This window comes from Miniopterus schreibersii, assembly GCF_964146895.1.
Source record: "Miniopterus schreibersii genome assembly, chromosome: 15".
Taxonomy (NCBI): Eukaryota; Metazoa; Chordata; class Mammalia; order Chiroptera; family Miniopteridae; genus Miniopterus; species Miniopterus schreibersii.
This window is the reverse complement of record NC_138115.1, coordinates 33,995,578-34,011,431: the sequence shown is the minus strand read 5'-3', so window position 1 is coordinate 34,011,431 and position 15,854 is coordinate 33,995,578. Positions and strand designations below refer to the sequence as shown.

The window sequence follows — 15,854 nt, the reverse complement described above, 5'->3', positions numbered from 1 at the left end:
AGACAACAAAAGGATCCTTTACATGGAAACAGTAGAACATATCTATGAACTGTTAGGCAGTTCCTTGATAGGTATTTCCTGCAAATTGCATCTCTCAATTAAGTAGAACATGGAAAACTGAAAAGATATTATTGAGATGTACATAATAGATGCTCAGTAAATATGAATTCAGTATTTGAATTACAAAGACTCAAACAAGTCAAAGGTTTAGAGCCAATTTATTTAGTCCAAAGTAAAGAATAGCAGTGAGTATTTTCTTTATGTTCTCATGTTACACAGACTCTTTCACTAATAATAACTCAGGCATCTTTCTTCTCTGGAACTCCTAAACCATAATTGAAGATGTCTGCTTTCTTGTTTTTAATGATACTTATTTTCATTACTGTGACTTAAGCTTGATTTCATCATTGAGAGCAGCTCCATCATTCCCACTCGAAATAAGAAAGTTGTGGGTAACATGGCTATTTGGCAGAACTATAGGTTATTAATGAATTGCCATTGACACTTATAAGTCTAACTAATATGTTTGTGTTTATAGACGTAAAAGTTTATTTTAAAATAGCTAGTGGCAAGGTTAGGGGGTAAACTCTATTCCTCTCTACTGCAAGCTCAAAAAAATTGGTTTATTCAAATACAGAAGCCCATTTTACACCCTCAAAAATTGTTTGCTAAAGTCTAGAAATTGGTCTTAAATATTGGGAAAAGAAATTACCATTGGACATGTTTATCATTTCTTTGAAATGCTCTATTGTCTATTTCCTTTTGTCAGAGCTGGTGCTTTGCTTTGCAGTGGTGGTGGACTGCACTTGGGTACAGTGATTTATAACCCCTGTGTTCCAGTTTCCTTTGCAGACATTAGTTTCCATCAGCTTTCTCTTCCTCACAGTGATTCATAGAGCTTCTCTGACATCTGACCAGTACCTTCCCCGTAAAAATTCCATGATCCATGATGTAACTACTCCTAATCCTTTCACCTACCTTTGTTTTTAGCAGTACTAACAATACCAGGGCTTGCAGTAACCACTGCTGACTTATTTTCCCATTATTTTTGTATAAGATCTCATCTGCATTATGTAAAAATATATATTTAAATATATTTTAATCTTTGAAGAAGTCACTCATTCTCTTAATTGATCTGTACTACATTTTATACTGCAAGGATTTTATTTACTTATTTCACTTACTAAATTTAATTTTATTCTATTTGTGGGGCACATGAAAGGCCAATGAGATTTTATTTTCCTATTTCTTTATGCTACCTTAAGCTGTACTATTCATCTGTGTATTTCCTATTAATGATTGTTGTCATTCTTGGGGCCAGAGAAATATTAATACAATACAGACTAGCAGAAGCAGAAGCTTTGAAATAAAATGGGCCTGTTTACCCTCTTTGAGCCCTGTTGTCTTCATCTGTGAAATGGGGATTAAGAACAATGATATCGACTCCATAGGGTGCCTGTGAGAACTAAATCATAATGGATAGAAGTATAGTGCACAGTGTGTCATAAACATTAAATATATTTTTGGCAGTGCTTTTGTTATCATTATCTGTCATTACCATTCCTTAATTAGGATACTGTGGCTCTGAATGTGATGACCTATGTGATTGATGCACCCTTCCAGCTCTGGCTTTGGTTTTCTGTCTTCTGTTCACTGAAGCACATGGGCCTCTTATAAATGGAAACTTAATAGCTAACCTTCAGACCAGTGCTTGTGAAGAGATAGTATAGAAGTTGAGAGTAAACGTTTAGAAACAAATCATAGCAGTTTGGCACAATAATTGTATGTCCATGAACCTAATAAATATTGTAGGTTTGTATCTCATGGAAATGAATGGAAATATTTTTGCTTTGTTTGGTATCATACAAGTAATGTTAATCTAAACAGTTGCTGATGCTACTATATTCCTGTTGGAAGGAAGTTGGTAATTTAGGCTTATATTCAATATTAATACTTAAGTAAAAGTAGTTACACTTTGAGTAAATTATCATCAAGTGGACAAATATAAAATAATCAATTTTCTGTTAATAAAACCTACTCTTCCTCAGGGTGACATCAGAATCCATAATTGTATCATGTAGGTGAAGGGATTAAGGAAAAAAAAACAAAAACAAAAATAAAAACTCATAGACACAGACAACAGCATGGTAATTACCAGAGGGAAAGGGGGTGGTAATGGGAGGAGACTTGCCTTGGGGTGAACAAACAATACAATATACACATGATATATTGTAGAATTATACACCTGAAACATACAGTTTTATTAACCAATTTCACCCTAATACATTTAGTAAAAATAAAATAAAATGTGCTTTTGCATGCCAACTGTTTTTTATAGAATTTTAATTTTCAAACAAAAATATTACCTTATATACTAAAATATTCTAACAAGATTGGTAACAGTGTTATAAAAATGTCAATAATGAATGCACCAGTGGAAAAGTATTATTAATACCAACAATTTGTATAGAAAGGGGAGTAAATCCTAAATATATGTTTACATGGTGGGGAATGTGTCAGCAAAATGAAATTATATCCATATCGAGTCTGGGTTTCTAATTTCAGTCTGTCTTTAGCAGTTGCATGATACATTAAAATGTATAGAAATCTGCTTTCTAATACGATCATAATTATCATTTAGATAAAAGTTTTGCAATTTTTAGAAGTAGTTCTTGTTCTGGTTTTTGTAAGAGAATATATGTGAAAGTCTGCTGATGTGGCAGATGTGCCATATGTAAGCTTATTGGTTGCATTTTTCCAATAAATTTAACAAAATTAGAATTAATAATTGGTTAAAAATATTAATTGTACTAACATTGGCTGAAGTCATTCCAAATTACCCTATCTTAATTTTAAATAAATTGATGATTTTTATCTTGAAATATCAGAATAAGTACCCATGATCTTGAATGTTATACAATACCTTGCTTATTAATACTATTATTTTATGTGTGTAGGTGCTTCATCCCCTGGAAAATAGTATCTGGCTTTCTGTTAGGAAATGTTAAGTCAACTTACTATTCAGTTTAAACAAAGTTATTTTGAAATTAAATGTTCAATGCTTTGTAAGTGATAGTATAAAATAATATTTCCTAAAAAGAATTTACATTGTGCTTTTCACTAACCTTATGAACGATTACTCCTGTTTCATGTAGAATGAACTTTCTCTTGCTTTAATTCAAATAATTAACATTTTGAGTTGTCTTTTGTTTGCCAATTATTGATAAGTGTCTGACTTATAGAGACTTAAGTTCTGTAGGGGCCTATCAATGCACAGGGACCAATTTCCAAGGCAAAACAGTGACTGCATTATTTCCAACTTTCCTAGGTAATTTCTAAGAGTTGGTGTTTCTTTTAATCTTTGTTTTTACTATGAGAATAAGAATTACCTTTGATTTAATCACTTTGGAGTTATTTTATGTAACACTTAAATATGTAACACTAAAATATTAATGTTATATTTCCATCCCTGAGTACATCTTGAGAATCCAAAAGAGCCTCAATCATAGCAGATTCAATACAAAGTTTCAGTACTGTTTCCCCTTAATCCTATTTCTAAAGAGATTCAAAATTGAAGTTTAAAAATAACAATTTTTGCTAGGCCAGAGTAACTGTTTTATTATTACCCTAAATATATTGAATCTGCATATTTTCAGCTACATTTTATACTTTGATATAAATAGAATACATAATAAGCATCTGTGGGATATGCAATTAATGTCACTTATGAGGAAAGACCCTCATAACACACTTGGGCTTTGGCATTCGTAAATTATGAGTTCTTTACGACACTCATGGGATAAATTTCATATCTCCCAAATGTTTATTATACATCTTCCTTTTCCTTTATTTTCTATTTTCTGGATTAGCAGTTGTTTCGCTGTGGTAGTTTATAATAATTTAATTGGGGAGGTTCTTGGTTATTGATAAACAATCTGCTTAATTTTGTGATATAATTTTAAAATATTTATATCACAGTATTCTAACACGTATCACAGTGTAATTATGTATGACCACTAAGTTTTTAAAACTATATTTGAAATATAAACATATGGTAAAATATATAACTCTTAGTCATTAAAGTCAGTATAATTACCCACCTTAAAAATGATCTCTCAACAGTTTAAGCAAAAAGCTTCCTATTCTAAGCACAGTTAATGACTGGAGTACTCTTGCCTTTCCAATGAGCTTTATCTTATACCTTAAATGTAAAAATCAGAACAAGGGATTAGAAAGTGAAGATCCAAAGGTACATTGTTGTCACATACCACTGGGCATTACCCCAGAATTACTCCTTTTGAAAAAGCTGAGTGTTTTCCCTTCTGTATAAAGAATGATCATGATTAAGAATTATGGGGATCCTGGATGGTGGGCTCAGTGGTTAGAGCACCGGCCGGTGGACAGAAAGGCCACAGGTTCGAGTCCCTGGTCAAGGGCAGGTGCCTGGGTTGCGGTTCAATCCGAGTATGTGCGAGAGGCAACCATTGATGTTTCTTTCGCACATGGATGTTTCTCCCTCTCTCTCCCCCTCCCTTCCTTCCTTCTACTCACTCTAAAAATCAATTGAAGAAATGTTCCTGGGTGAGCATTAACCAAAAAAAAAAAAAATTATGGGGAAGAATAATAAATTAAATTACTTGAAATAATAATGATTGATAATTGTTCACGTTTATTAAGTGTTTTCTGTGGGCTAGGATCATATTGATGGCTTTACACAGGTTACCATATTTATCCTTACAATACATTGGGATAGGTAGTCTTACTATCCCCATTTTTTAGATGAGGAAATTAAGGCTTTTAAAAGCTTATGTAGGTCCACCAGCTCCTCTGAAGCTGAGCCAGGCTTCGAACTCTTGAGCCTACATTCACACTCTGATTTGATTCTGTCTATCAGTATGGCAGAAAACTAAGGCACTCACAGGGACTGTGTGTCAGGTCAGATCATGAGCCAGACTCAGGGTGGCCAGATTAGCAATAAGACCAGGCAGGTACAAGGCCTGGCATCAGAGGAGTCTTCTTAGTGAACAGAAGCCAGCCTCCTACAGAGGAAATAGAAAATCAAGGGCACTGGAGAGCCCCAGGCCCATAGCCATGCCTCAGGGCTCACAGCCTGCTTATGATTGGCCTCCTCACTTCTGGTTGCTGCCCCCTCTGTCCTAGTTGGTCAGAAGTTTGTCTTTTCACCTAGCTGTTCTTAGGTTTTTTAAGTTTTCACATTAAGGAAGTTTGATTAAGCTGTGTATGTCATTTTCTCTTAGCTTTTTAAGTTTATACCTTTTACTTGAATTCATTAATGTATGATGATAGATCTTTTTCAGTTTAATGGTTTTTTTAAAAATAGAACTGTTTCAAGCCATCATTCATTCAGCATTTACTTTATTATTAAACACCTACTGATGTCAAGCATTGTGCTCTATGTTATATCATTTGGGTATTTGAGAAGTATTAATAGAACAGGGACTAGCCTCTATAGAAGGCTAGATAAGGACCAGTGGAAAGAATTCGAGTGGGAGTGCAGATTTTGAATCAGCAAGTGGAAAAATCCTCTCCCTTCATCCCAGTGTGTCCCCAGAGGCTCAGCAGTCCCCAGCCATCAGAAATTTTATGGATGGGTTGCCTTATGGATGAGACATTGGACAGAATGGCAAAGCCCAATATCAAAGCTGCAAATCTTTGAAAACAGCACAAATGACTATGTTCATTTCCATGAAAATATAATCAAATGTTTTGACCAACAGTGATTAGGTTTTTTTTATATTGAAAATGACTGGTTCTTCTAAAGCATGGTCACTTTAATAAGTTAGACACCTATTTCAATGAAACAGTATTACTCAAAATACGCCTGGAATTCCCCTTTTGAAATGCTCTTCATTACTAGTGTAGGAGCAGCATTAGAAATTTGTTTCCTGGCTGTGTAACCAAGTAATTAAAAAAAAAAAAAGTGTTTGACCTCAAGTATTGCCTAACTTCATTTCTCAGGTCATTCATCACATTTGGCTCTCATTAGAAGTGTTAGTTACTTGCATGAATGAAACTCATCCTCAAAACACACCACAGGGCCTCTATGGGAGGTATACAAAAAGCCGACCCAGGGCTCTGGCTCTGAAGGAATAATGTCACATGTACATTTTGGTATCTTTGTTTAAAAAAGTATCAATTTCATTACTTTCCAGTCACATACTCTGTGTATTTTATGATGGATGTGTGAAAAATTGATGTTAAATATTATACAGCAAAACCAAACAATACACTTGATACTACTTGATGATAAACATTATGTTCTTTAATACTACTTTAAAGTTAAATTGGTAAACTGTGGATTACCTAAGAGAGAATCCAGTCTGAGATAGATGTCTTTTCCTGCAAGATCTTGATTCATCCAGAGACATATTTGAATGAATTTTATTCTCTACTTGATCCATTTTAATTGGAAGTTCATGTTTATTCTTAAAACAATTGGAAGCATGCAAGGGTCTGGAGAGTGCCATCAATAGGACAGTGCATTTGAAGGAGTGTGGAAACTGATAGAGTAGGGTCCTGGCTCCTGTAGCAGCCATAGAACTAGCTGAGCCAATAAACTGCCATACCTTCTTTTGAACATAAACTGGAAGTTACAGGTTCTGGGGACAATTTGGTAGAGTTCTATAAAAACCTTGGCTTATAAGAAAACAACGAAAGGGAAATGTTTAAGGGAGAGAAATGATCCTGTCCCTTGGATTGCAGACCACAGTCCAGTTGGCCAGATTTGGATTTTCTGCTATTGCCCAGCTGGTGAACAGTTCAGAACTATTTTAGGTCATGTGATCCCATTGTAGCCAATTGGGTGGTTTGGCAAACAACAGCGTAGTAAATATCTATTCACACAAATTGTACACATACTGCATTTGTCCATGTGCGTTCTCTGCTTGTCTGTATTGATAACATCCACATAGATGGAGGGATAAATTGTGTGTATAGGTCCATACCTGGATATTTATACACAGTAATTATGTACTTTGATTCCCTCTAGGAAACAGAATGGTAGGAATAATCTAGTTAAATCCGTTTCTATGGGGATTTTTTTTTACTCCTTTTTTCATATTTCCTCTAGTTGTAAAAATTACAGTGATTACACATCATAAAGCCTATCTGTAATAAAACGCATCAGCTGGCCAAGGTTTTCATCGCTCACTCAATAATCCATTAATACAGCAACGCTGCCCAGGCATCTTTATAATACCAACTCGGAGGTAATTTTAATCAGCTAGACCAGCTGGTATTTAACAGCAGCTGCTGGAGACGCCACAAATATACTCAATAGCTGACATCTTTATTTGCAGTTTTTCAAGGGGAGAAGAGATTCTCCTGTGGTTACTTGTATTAAGCATTTAAAAGAAGGTGTAAAGTATACAGGGGTTTATACCTAAATGAGAAGGGGGAAAGATTAATGATAAAACAAAGGTGATAAATTCTATCAGGAGGAGAGGTTTGTGAATGAACAAACTGCTCAACTGAATAAGAGCACATTGGCTTTGGGTGGACTTCAGCCTTTTCCTAGTTATATTTACACTAACCCTGGGTATCCCTAGCACTAAAAAAGTAGTCCGCTGTGTGTAGCATCCTTCTATCCTATACTAGACCTGTAGTGTCCTTTACTACATAAAGCTGTGAAACAATTTGATTCTGTGAGAGAGTGATGTGTTGATGTGCATGTGTTCTGTCTCTGCCGCTGCCTGCCATGGCCTTTTTTTGTGATGAATATCTTTTTATTTATGTTCAGTTTTGATTTTTAGGTAAAAGGAATCTTCATCAATATGTGCTGTCTAGTAGTAAGTACAGACTGCTCTTTCACATTGCTGTGTATGAGCATGTGTGGAGGAAACCGGCGTCGGCATCATGAAGTTAACAGTCTCAGACCCATTATAAATAAAAATTTAATTACACTTGGGGGAGCTTGGCTTACAAAGCTCAGAAATCCATAATGGAGCTTGCTGGTAGTAAACGCCTGATATGTTTGTTAAACTCCGCTGTTCCCATCCCTTTTTTTCATCTTCTTTTAGAAAATGCTTTGACATCTCCACCGATTAGAAATTGGTAAAGAGAGCTGACTTTCTGATTTATAAAATATTTTGGCTTTACCTCTTGGGTGAGAATCTTACCTTTTGGTTGAATGAGTAAAGGGAGAATTAGAGTAAAGTCAGAAAAGGAAAAGGTATAGTGAGAAAAATAAAGGCCCTTCAAGACAGTTACTTAGTTACCACAGTTATGGATGCCGGCTTCACATACAGATAACTGTGTATTTAAACATGCTGGTGATAGAAATGTCTGATGCTTGTGTGAACAGAGTTAAGTGGTTTTCATCTTCGTAGAAAATTTCTCATGTCATTTTCTTGAAGACTGATTTCAAAATTAAAGTAAATATAAAATAATAGAGTTATGGGCCTTGTACACTTGGTATGGAAATAGTTTTGTTATTTCTGACTCTTGTAGAGCAATCAAACATTCTTTTCTTATGCTAATAATCCTTGCTGGGAAATGAAGCATTACAAACCCCTAAAAAAGTGTACTCCTGTACTAAATTATCAGAGGTTAACAAAATTCATTGTCATACCAAGTCTTCTGCAGGTAGCTCCATTTATCAGTGCCACTGATTCTCTTTCTTTCAGAGCCAAATAGTGATCTGTCTGTGTTGGACTGTGATTGATACTTAAAATTAAAATCCAGTGACAGAATGGATTACGGAGATAGCAATTTGAATTTAAAAATTACTTAGCAAGCATTTTTTCCTGTTATTTGTAGCGAAAACAGTCTGTTTAAGTTTGTTTAGTGTGTTTGACAACAGACAGGTTGATATATTGCTGGGCACAGCGGTGGGTTGGACTTGAGTGGTATTAGTGCTCAGTGTTTTGATTAATGGTAATTGTTCCGATGAAAAGGCATGTTTTACGTACAACTCATAGTTCTGGAAAACAGAAGTCAACTTGCAGGATCCATAATTACCATTCTGAGTTAGCATATAAAAGGGGCAAGAAACGTAGCACTGGAGTAGCACAGTAGGATTTTTTTTTTCTTTTGCTTTGTATTGTAGTTAGAGACTGTTCTGTATGTCAGAATATAAATCTTCTGTTATTTATCTTTTGTCCAGTATTTGAAGTTGATTTATGACACATTTCTGTATGCCATAATTTAGCTTGAATCCTATACCAAGGTGAAATTTCACCTGTCTCTACAGTAAAAGGAACCCAGAGTAACCTACTGAGGTACAGATTATTATTTTTTTCCTATTTTTCTCTAGTCTTGCTCTCATTTTAAAAGAATGCAATTTAGAAAACAATTAGAAGGTTTATTTGAACAATTTAGAGATTTCTATTGCCAGTTTAAATAAAACATTTTACGTATCGTTAAGGTACATAAACCCAGGGGAAATAAAAGGTAATTTTTATTTGGAGAAAATAAAACATGCATTTAAGGACAAAGATTTTGTCGGCTTAGAAACTGTCAGAATAATGCCCTCATGACACCTTTTGCTCTCACGTGTAGGTCTCTATACATATGTGAAGTAGATGTACATGTACATTATCTGTCCACAAAACGCATAATGCTCTGCGTTCAGGCTGTCAGTAGGCAGAAGTAGACTTTAAACGAGTGCCCTTACCTTTAGCATGAACAAAGGAAAACCACTTTCACGTAGGCTTGGAAAGGGGGTGGGAGAAAATGCCCTTACCATATTTAAGCATTCTTGTTTTTAAGACAGTGAGAAATTTCGTAGGTGGGAGGTAGTGCTAGGATTTTGTTTTGTTTTCCTTTACTTCTCTTTTTTCTTGCTCCCTACTAAAGAAAAGAAGTAGGTAATGTAGTAAATGTAATCAGAATGTTCCTAAAAGTGGCATAAATTACAAACATGTTTGTGAAACCAAGAATCAGTATTTGCACAACAAACCTCCTCTACTTTTTTTTTTAAGAAGCGTAGACATTTTGAGTCTGTTGGGTAATTTCCTAAATATTGACCCAGGAAACTCAGTATGATATTTTAAAAATAATAGTCCTCCCTGATAGGAGCAGGATTTTAGGTTTACATTACTGTTAGGGCTTCAGCACAAATAATAACATATGCCTTTTATGTAGCTTTTCTATAAGCCAAGTTCTTGAATACATTTTCGGGAAGGGAATGGGAGGTGAAACCTGCAGTGCAGAGACTTGTGGTGTTACTGTTTATATCTAAAATGGAATGATCCTGCTCCCTAGTAGCCAGGATTGAAATGCCATTTGTTAGGTTGTTTATTCCAAGCAAAATTAAAATTAATAAATGGTTGTGTAATGCACACCTAAGCCTTTGACATAAAAATAAATATAATTTTGAAAAAAATTATTCCTCATAGTTAACAACCATGTGTCATTGTGGCATCTTTTATTGAAAGGAACTTTATTTAAGTAGCATAAACTTGTTGGATGGGCTTCAATTAAATGATGATTTGTTAATGCAAATGTGGAGCAAATGATGGTAGTACATCTGTCTCTTCATCCATAGGCCATTACTGTGCAGCGTTAGCACATGATTGTAAAAAACGAGAAATCATTATATGCAGGTAGTACATATTCAATCAATTCTGACCTTATGTCTCTGGCGAAATAAAAAAAGTATTCAATGTAAATGATATTTAATCTGAATAACAAAAAAGCAACTCTTTGACTCTCTGTGACTCAAGCTGTTAGGTGATGGGAAGTGACTGCTGTTTGGGATTGATGGTTATTGGTGGCCCAGTGGGGAAAGGCCATCACCTTAATCCTTCCTCATGCCTCTCATGCACTCCTCCAACCCAAATTATATTTTAAATTCTATTTTCTTTTTTAAAAAAATTTATTTCTGAGAGTGGTCTGTGGGGTAGTGGTGAGAAATGGGCACTGATGACCACCAGCACACTAAGTAAGCAGTGACAATTAATACGACAAAAAAATTGTACAATTAGCTTCAGCTCCATAAGTGTCTAATGAGCCATTTGTCAGTCTTTTGGTGAAATAAACTACTCTATCTTAATTCTCCACTCTTGCAGCAAATAAATAAAAGTTATGAAACACCCGGGCACCAATAAAATATAATTTATTTCACAGGGCATGACAGAACTCTTTACATATCTAGAATGAACATGTTATTTACAAATGACTTGTGATACTCATATAAACCATGGATCTGTGTGCTAACCGCTTTCATTAGAGAGATATGCATTTTTTTCTGATTGTTTAATCATTTAAACGTATCATTACTCCTAAAGGCATGTGAGTTAAAGTGACTCCTCCTGGTGTGATTAACTCATGAGGCCAAAAAGAACCTCAGAAATGAGCTATTCTGCAGCTGAAAACATTAAGAATTTACTGGAAAGGACAAAACAATAATTTGCATTTGAGAACCTCTCAGCTCTGCTGATTATCTTCCTGCCCTCATTTATTTTTAGGAACCCCAGTCTCTGTAAAGTTTTTCACCATCACTATTTATCACTCAAACAAAACCACATTGTAAGCTTCTTTCACTTGTACTTTGTATTAGCTTAAAAGTTGTAATCACCATACTGTGAAAATGTGAACTGAAAATTCACATTGAAAATGTGCAGTATCATTGAAATGAAAGCCCAGATATTTTAAAATAGCAATTAGTTGTTTTAAGCAGAAGAAAAATACATAGAAATTATTTTTCAGAATAGCATATGCCGTGGTTCCTACGTGCAGTTCCTGGACCAGCAGCATCAGCACCATCTTGAAGGTTCTGGTTAGAAATGCAGATTCTTCAGTTCCTACTGAATCAGAAACTGTTGGGGGGGGGGTCTAGGAATCTGGTTTAACAAGCCCTGCATGCAATTCTGATGTACACTAAAGTTTGTGAGCCACTGATATATACTGATAAAGTAACTGAAGCAAAAATAAACATTGTAAGATACTTATGAATCCCTGATGTATATATATAGAACCTGAAAGAGAGCAGGCAGCTTTCAGCTTCAAATAATTTCCATGAGATCCAATTCATCTTGTTCCCAACTCTTCTTGGTTGGTTCACTGCTACTTTTCCTTCCTCTTCCACTTTCTCTAATATACTTTCTTTTTTCTACCCTATTTGCAAGGTAATGATAGAGTTTTCAGGCAAATTCCAAGTTCTTTGGCCTGCCGTTTGCTGTCATGTTCCTACTAACCAAATGTTTTCAGTCTACAGTTTAGGGATGCTAGTATTTGATGGTTAGTATTTTATTTCACCTTTTAGTTTTAAACTTATTTCAAAGCTATTAATAGCCCACTTAGGATGAAGACAGCAGGTTTCTTTCAGTGCCAGCCTGGTGAATCCAGGAGGGAGTAGTAGGCAGAATCTCTGGAATGAGTCATGTACCCCCAAATGCCTGCTGAGGGATCACTAGGACTTGTTGCTTTACACCTGCAGCCGGAATGATTATAGCTGTTGTTACCAGTAGCTGTAGCTTGACCCCAAAAATGACACTGAGTCTAAAGTGGAGAGTGGCAGGTGAAATCAGGAAACAGCCAGGAAGAATTATACTAAAGTGAACTAGAACCAATGGTAATTAGGCAGTTTTGTTTAAAAAGGCATTTCTATGTCCCTTGCTACTCAAAGCGTGGTCCATGGACCACCAGCACTGCCTCCCCTGGAAGCTTGGTGGAAGTGCAGAAGCTCAGGTCCCACATCAGGCTAGCCCAATGACTAAGAATTCACATTTTAACAAGATTCTCAGGAGACTTGCATGCACATTAAAAATAGAGAATCACTTGCTTAGTATATTAGCAGTCAGGGGATTGGGTCAAAGATTGATGGTGAAGGCATATAGTTAAACAGTGTCACACTTTGATATAGAGATGAATTCTGTGCGGCTGTGATAGTTCCAAGGGGGTTTTCAACAAATGCACAATGCTATTGCAGTTATAGGAGGAATTATTTTATTGGCCCAACTTACTTGATTTTGGAATAAATCCAATATGGAAATAGGAAATTTGATTAATGATTTTTAAATTTAAATTTTATTTGTCTCCTTCCCAGAGGAGAAGTTAGAGTTCAAAGTGATATTATAAGTATAAAGGGGGCTACAACTGAGGGCTAATTAAGATTTAAATCTAAATCTAAAAAGAATTCTGATCTTAGACTTTCTTAATTTGTTTTTTTTAAAGGTGGTAGAGGGGCTTAGATCTTGATATTTTTAAATTTTAAAAAAATTATAGTTAACATACAATATTATATGTTATATGTGTACAACATAGTGATTAGACATTTATATACCTACAAAGTGACCACCACAGTAAGTGTAGTAACCATTTAACAACATACGTGGTTACTACGATATTATCGACTGGTCCCTGTGCTGCACGTTACCTCCTCATGACTTATTCTGTAACTGGCAGTTGGTGCTTCTTAGTCCCCTTTGCCTTTTTCACCCATGCCCCAGCCCCCTCCCATCTGGCAACAATTTTTTCTCTGTGTCTATTAGTTTGTTTCTGTTTCTTTTTTTGATCATTTGTTTTATTTTTTAGATTCCACATGTAAGTGAAATCATATGACATTTGCCTTTCTTTGTCAAACTTATTTTACTTAGCATAATATCTATCTATGTTGTCACAAATGGAAAGTAATTAATGATATTCAGAGATTTTGCTGTTGAGTTTTTTAGCAATACCATTTTTGATACTGAAAAACTATAAATTTAAATGCCTAAAATTAGTGGGATAGTTCAGTAGATAATTGCATATCCCTACAGTGGAATACTATTCAGCCACTTTATACCACTCTTTAGAGAGAAGTATATGCTGACAAAGAAAAAAGAGTATAATATACTACACACATGAAAATATCCTTATTATAAAATAAAATGTGTTTACATTTTATATGTGCATAGAAATAGAATTAGAAAGCTGTAATCCAAGATTATTTCTGGGCTGTGAGATTATAGGTATCTTTATTTTCTTTATTTTGCTGTGCTTTTATTTTTTAGCTTTCTGAGACAAATACAGATTACTTTTGTAATAAGGAAAAATTAATTTAAAAATGTCAACCTTCACATTAGTTAATATGTAGAAAAATACATAAAACCAATTGTTTTAATTGTAGATGAAACATTTTCCTTTAGTTTAGCACTTGCTGTGTGCGGGTGCTAACTAGAAATATAGCTCAAGGAATTCATCATGGAATATTGAGGAAGTTAGTTCTGTTATAAAAGGCATGTGAATCGGAATGATTGGTGTAGTAGCCAAGGTAGTTCTACTGGGAGTTTGGAAGAATGGTGTCTGTGCTTCATGACAGACAGGATGTGGGTCAAGCAAGAAGAGATACTTGAGAGAAGTTGTGAAGGAGTTTCCCCATATCTAGGGCAGAGGCTGTGCGTTTCTGTCTTGTGGCTCATTAAATTAGGAAAGAAACAGCCGGGCAGGTGCTGCAGTTATGGGTAACTGATGAAGAAGAAATACACTGCTAGACACACAACTGGACTTTATACATATTTGACAGTTCGATAAAATTGATTAGGTCACTGGGAAGGCAGCGGGTTCCCCTGTCACTGTCTCCAGACTCCATTGTGGTGGTGGAACCATCCCTTTTTCTAACCCCACTGCTGCTTTAGTTCTTTGGGAAGAGTGGAGACTCCAAAGGACAACGCTCCTAAGTCTCCAGGAGGTGCTGACCTCTCCACTCTGTTTCCTAACATGAAAAAGAGCTACTTTTGTGTCAGTGACAGGCTTAGCCTGTAGTTCCCCTTAGCCAGGCAGGTGCTTGCCGTCTCCTTACGCTAAATGAGGTGTTGGTGCCACGGCCAGTGAAATCTTACCTCTCCCTCCAAGGCCGAGGGCCTGCGCACCCCCTCACGCGGCTGCACGGGGCACCGCTGCCTCCTCCCCCCCGGGGTGACAGCTAGAGCTGGGTGAGACCCTGCTGCCTCCCCCCCTGGGGTGACAGCTAGAGCTGGGTGAGACCCTGCTGCCTCCCCCCCTGGGGTGACAGCTAGAGCTGGGTGAGACCCTGCTGCCTCCCCCCCTGGGGTGACAGCTAGAGCTGGGTGAGACCCTGCTGCCTCCCCCCCTGGGGTGACAGCTAGAGCTGGGTGAGACCCTGCTGCCTCCTCCCCCTGGGGTGACAGCTAGAGCTGGGTGAGACCCTGCTGCCTCCCCCCCTGGGGTGACAGCTAGAGCTGGGTGAGACCCTGCTGCCTCCTCCTCCTCCCCCCTGGGGTGACAGCTAGAGCTGGGTGAGACCCTGCTGCCTCCTCCTCCTCCCCCCTGGGGTGACAGCTAGAGCTGGGTGAGACCCTGCTGCCTCCTCCTCCTCCCCCCTGGGGTGACAGCTAGAGCTGGGTGAGACCCTGCTGCCTCCTCCCCCTGGGGTGACAGCTAGAGCTGGGTGAGACCCTGCTGCCTCCTCCCCCTGGGGTGACAGCTAGAACTGGGTGAGACCCTGCTGCCTCCTCCCCCTGGGGTGACAGCTAGAGCTGGGTGAGACCCTGCTTCTCGGATTCTTGCTTGACTAAAGGCCCCGCTTGCACCGAAGTGGTTCTTCAAGCCACAGAAGCATGGACTTTTCAACCGTTCCTCACTGTGAACTTCTCCAACTGAAAGTTGGCAGGCAAGAACTGAGTAACTGCCTGGTCCCTTCATGCTGTGACCCATTCCCGGCCTGGCAGGAACCCAAACGTGAGATGGAAGCATCGGGTTCTCCCGGCCCCGCTCATGTGTTCCCATAGCCCCCTTCCATCTGGGAGCTCCGGGCTGCCTTAGGGTTTGCAGACACACAGTGGGACCTGTTTACCCATCGACTGGTTTCTGAGAAAAACTGTCTGGCAAATTTGCTACTGCTAGCAACTATTTCAAAGTTTTATCTTTTATCTGTTAAATAAATAAATAAA

At 37.2% G+C, this 15,854-nt stretch overlaps 1 protein-coding gene across 8 annotated transcripts in view; it reads left to right on the top strand.

Moving 5' to 3' along the window:
• The window catches only part of TBC1D5 (TBC1 domain family member 5), a 361,094-nt gene that overhangs the window by 216,454 nt on the left and 128,786 nt on the right, over window positions 1-15,854 (top strand). The gene's annotated exons all lie outside the window — the stretch shown is intronic.